This window comes from Borostomias antarcticus (assembly GCF_949987555.1).
Source record: "Borostomias antarcticus genome assembly, chromosome: 12".
NCBI lineage: Eukaryota > Metazoa > Chordata > Actinopteri > Stomiiformes > Stomiidae > Borostomias > Borostomias antarcticus.
Window position 1 is genome coordinate 4,787,505 of NC_140245.1, and position 6,000 is coordinate 4,793,504.

Sequence of the window (6,000 nt, forward strand, 5' to 3'; positions counted from 1 at the left end):
TCAATGCAATTTAATTTGCCTTTCCATTGATCTACATGTACAGTATCAGCGCACGTAGTCCACACACTGATAGTCCAGTCTACTCTTGTGTAGGATAGGATAGAATGGAGGGAAATAAGGTGTAACCAGACGCAGTGTTTCCTAAGACTGACTGTTAGTAGTAGTGATTTCAATGCGTCCTATTTATTTTACAGTCACGGGAAGCCACAGGTCAAATGCACTGCATAGGAATTCAGACCAGTCAATACAAATGACCACTAGGTGGCGACAAAGCACCACGCTTTTATCAGGCTCTGCGTGTTCATGTGAAGTTTGACAGGACAACTATATACTATCGCGGGAATCTATGCACTGTTCCAAAATGTGCCATAACTTTTCTTGTTGCAAATATTTGAGATATTTCTTAGCTTTTTATTTTAACTTGATTGTAAATATAATTTTGATTCGGTTAAGTTCTCTCATTTCCTATTGAAGACAGGATTGTCACCAGGACGCGTAGGTTAGCAGTATGTAACGTTCCAAACTGATAGTTTCAGATTACCAGTAAACCCAAAAGATACCATTTGTGTTTTTAAATTGTTTCATGTTATTTGCTGGATTTCACGTGTGATTTACCTTGAAAATGAACAGTTTTATGAAAACAAAGTAGCGCTATTGTTCTGATACAGCATTGCATGCTGGGAAATAATAGAAACACTTGTATATTGATGCAAAATGAAGACAAAACAAGCTTTTAAATCGCTCCGTACCCAGAAGATTAAATTTGTATGGAATCGTTCTTTGATCTATCTGCGCTGTCTCCATTAGACGTTTAGTGTGATCACCGTCAGTAGGTAGCGTATGCTGGGAAATGACCTCCCCACGTTGGCCGTGTACAACTCATACTTACCTGGCAGGGGAGATACCATGATCAAAAAGGTGGTTCACCCTTGGTGAGGCTCAGCCATTGCACATTCGGCTGTGCTGACCTAAGCCAATTCCCCAAATGTGGGAATCTGGACTGCATAATTTCTGGTAGTGGGGGACTGCGTTCGCGCTCTCCCCTGATACAATGTTTAAAGAAAACAAATGAAATCGAGCAGCTTTTCTACTGTGTAGTGGCGTAGTATATTATTTATTGACAGCTGTGTGCTTGAGACGGCATATAAGGCGAATTTTGTTTTAATATGTAAAAAATATATTTTAACGTCTTAGGCTTTGTTGTTTATTCAGACAGCAACAACAGCTTGTGTTTGTGATTTAGCAAGCTTTAGCTTATGACATTTTCAATATTAATGCACAGGCTGCTCACACTTGCGGGTGACATCCAGCGAGGCAATGGAAGAGACGACTTTCAACACAGTAGTGCTGACTCAGGATTACACGCTACGAGGCAGGGCAGTGTTCCGTTTTTAGGACAGTGACCTCTTTAATTTGCCATTAGTACATTTTGGTTCACTCCAGTTCAAAGGCTGTCAAACAAATATCTGTGATTAGAGGGAATGGCTTGGCCGGCCGCGAATCCATTTTGATGGACCATTTTCATTTATTGACACAATAAACAAATGAATCTCTCTGAATAAGTTACATGGTCTGACAGCAGTGAGCCATTCAGCACAGTTGTGTGTGCTCTGTATGTATGGAACAAACACATGGCTCACCCATAGTTGCTGGGGGGACGATGCAGGATGCTATAATTACAGCAGGATTTGGCAGAGGCCTCTATGTTGTCCTTGATCTGATGTCCAATCTATTTTTGTATATATCTACTCTAGTCAGGATGGAGAGAAAAATGGTGTAGGCAGACGCAGTGTTTCCTAAGACTGATTGTTAGTGGTGATGATTTCGATTATTTGTATTTATTTTAGTCTATATATGCATTGCGGATGGGAATTCAGACCAGTCAATACAAATTACCACTAGGTGGCGACAAAGCTCCACGCTTTTATCAGGCTCTGTGTGTTCATGTGGGTGCATCTGCAGAGCCGCAGAGCGGGGTCTACAGCTCGATGTGGGGTCTACAGCTTGATGTGGCTAGTGCGCAGGACCGAATTTGGTTTGCAAGAACTACACATGTGGTGTTATTGTTTTGATTCTGAACATTCCATGAAATGGTCTATTATTGTAGACAGCAATAATAATAATAATTGGGTTGCCAGATTATGTTAAAGAAGAACCACATTTATGGCGTTATTGTTTCAATCATGCACATTCCATGAAATGGCGTAATAGTGTAGACAATAATAATAATAATAATAATAATAATAATAATAATACCTATTACATAACTATATTACTTTTCTACATGATCTATATGGGGTGGTACTGTATGAACACAGATTAGATTTGTGGTAGAGTTAAAACTATTGCTATTGGGTTATACTATATAGAAATGCAAGGCTATGTACAGATCACCATTTACAGCAGGTTTTTAAATAGCAGTGATTTACAGGTGATTTACAGCAGGGGCCCCCAACCTTTTTTGCACCGAGGACCGGTTTCATATAGCCACATTTTCCGAGGCCCAAAACGTTTTTTTTTTTTCTGAGCCTATAACGTTGTAGTGTAGTCACTTTTTCATAAGTTTAAGTAGGCCTAACAACAGCACACTGATTTAAACACATTACATGCATATTATTTAGGTTTCCACCCATATTAGCCTATTATTATTATTATTATTATTATAGGCCTAATAATAAGTTTAAGTAGGCATAACAACACACCGATATAAACGTGGCTAGCTCAAGATCAACTCGGAAGTGCTTCTTTATTTGGAACTTCCGGGTTGCAAGTTCAAAATCTGTAAATTGTTGTGGGGTTCACAGATAGTGGTTACTGCTGAAAAAATGACCAACAGACTGAACGCAGTTCAATGTACTAAATGTATTACCCCACCAGCCCCCACCCTTGACCTTTCAATTTTTTTATTTTTTATTTATTTTAGGCCATACTTTCCGAGGCCCAGTAGCACCTCTGCCGAGGTCCAGTACCGGTCCGCAGCCCGGTGTTTGGGGACCAATGATTTACAGGGTATTAGCATAGTGTACAGTTGTGGTGGTTTATGTACAAACTATAAATAGTCACAGTGAATTATTTAACATCGATCATAAGAATAAGGTGCTGTTAGTCCAATTTTGCTGAGGGGCGGGGGTGAGATGCACCCTGATGAAAACTGGCAGTGCATTCCACAATTTTGGTGCACAAAAGGAGAATGCAGCCTTCCCAAACCTTTTCTTGTGAATGTGTAGAATACAGAGAGGGCCAGCATCAGAAAACCTGATGCTGGGAAGTGATGTTCACTAAGCTGGTAATGTGATGGTCTTGCTGGGTATACTGATAGTGTGATGTAGTAGAAAGAATCCTCATGCACTCCATGGGTATATATATTTTTTGAATGTTTTATTTATTTTATTTTTGTTAAGTAGGCCTACCTGACACACACACTTACTGTAGGTTACATTTTTCATTTTAATCATTTTCTGGAAATTTTAATTGCTGTGGTGAAATTAACCGCAAGGAAACCAAATGTAATGTAAATATGAGGATAGCAGGAGGTTAAATGCACACAAACTCACTTTAGCCTTTACTGAGCTAGACATTATCAAACATAAGCAGATTTATGGATGTCTGGCATCTTCATGTCATGACAGATAAAGCTCTTTAACAATGGGCTGGAGTTAAATTACTTGTACCTGTAGCAAGCTGACAACCCAACAAAGTGGAAAGATGAAGAGAATCACAGGGACTCTCACTTGTTCAGTCCTTGGCGAGGACCAGGAAGACACGTTCAGCTCTGAGGATGAGCCACAAGGGGTCTGCCTGGACACATGACATCAGTGGTGGTCCACCTGTCACCTCTGACACCTTTCCCATGACTGCACAGCAATCTGGCACACAACATACTTTTGTATGAGTGCAACTTGGTGAGAGCTATGGGGCGATCATGGGATCTGTAGATGGACAGCTCTTCTCTGCTGGACCATGGGTCGGTTTCCACCTCCACTATCGTCCTTGGCATGCCTGGAGAGATATCAGATGTACCACACATCAATCAATCAATCAAAGCTTTATTTGTATAGCGCATTTCATACCCAGAGGCAACACAATGCGCTTTACAGAGAACAAGGGAGGTGAGTATACGACCCACTCTCTACATATTCCCGAGGGAAGCAAAAAAACAGTAATCACCCGGGGGCCAGATAAGTGAGCTGTAAAAATTCTTCCCTGACCCCTCTCAACAAGGCGATCGAGGAAGCTTCAGGAGTATGTTTGTCTACCGGCTAAGAACATTTATAAAGCAATACATTACATTAAATTACATTTCAGAGTGAGAGAGGCTAAAAGCATCATAGGAGAGAGAACATTCTACGGACATGCTACGACATCCACAGCAGACATGGGGGTATCTATCGGACTCCGGGAGGTCTGCTGGTGACAGTGGGGCATCCACTGGACCTGGTTAGAAGATAGGAGGGAGAGAGAGAGGCACTAGGGAGAGGAAAGGCAGAACAGGGTTAGTAGCACATAGAGCCATACAGACCACAGATATTGAAACAGGCAACCTGGAGCAAGCTCCTGGAATATATTTGTCTAATGGCTAAGAACATTTAAAGAACAATAAATTACATTAAATTACATTTTCAGAGCAAGAAAGGCTAAGAGCATCAGGTCCAGGCCTAAGCCGGATGTGGACTGATGTGTGTCTGTGTGTACGTGTGTGTGTGTGTGTACTAAATACTACGATATACACACATATGTATTTATGTTATAGTCTAAATATGTTATATTATATAGGCCTATTACAATGGTGTGGTTGGAAACAGTCAACACAACAATGGTTTTGTGAACAGTTGTGGGGAATTCTGTAAGGTAGGCCCATCTAAACAAGTTAATAGGCTAGATTTTGTGATTCCGCACCATGGACAGACAGACATCGACGTAGCCTAATATAGCCTAGCAAATGCCACAAATCTAGGTTATCATTAAAACAATGCACCACGGGAACACTAAATAATTCCCCATTTAATACCTGCACCATTACAATAGGTTACAAAACCTGTCAGCATGAACAAAATGACATAGTGTGTTATGCAGTGTGGACAGAGGACCTTTCCTCTGGAAAGAGAGTAAGACAGTTATCTGAAAGACTACTGACACTGTCCCTTACCAATCAATATTTGTCCTGTTCATGCACATACAGCTATCTATCAATACAGTTTCTTAGGGCATTCTGGTAGACATTTCCTCTATGACAGGATGTGCTATAAGCACATTTGGGCATTCTGATAGATATTCAGGTGGGAAATTATCAGAATTCCCTACTACCCAATTATATTGCCCTTAAACCATGGGTAGCACATCCTGCCAGAGAGGAATTGTCTATCAGAATGCCCTACGACCCATTATTGTGCATAGTTAATGGATAGCCCATCATGTGAGGTAGGAAATGTCGAAATGTCTATCAACATTTCCTACCCGCCAGGATGCACTACCCATGAATTAAGCACAATAAGATGGGTCGTAGGACATTCTGATAGACATTTCCTACCTGACAGGATGTGCTCCCCATGAATTAAACAATATAATGGGTGGTAGATCATCCTGAGAAGGTAAGCCAACTTTTCAGAACACCGGCCCTAGTTGTGTGTATTATGGACCAGGATTTATTTTAGCATTACACATACTTTCAATGTGGTTTTGATGATTGAATAAGCAACAAATTAAAAAAGATGTTTTTACAACGATCATGTTGACAATGTCATAATGTGTATTGCGTGTATTAGAGAATGTGAGGTTTATCACCTTGTGGGAATCGTTTGTGTAGCCTACACATAGGCTACCATGCGTTAACAGCTTTAACATTAATTCAACATTAATAAGCAATCTTCCTCGAAACGTGGCGGCCCAAATGATGGCAACTTCACATTCACATAACGTTAGTTTGGGTGGACTGTGTTTATAGGGAATATTAGCTAACGTTAGCTAGCTAGCGCGCATGCTACCTAACAAGCTAGTGCTCGC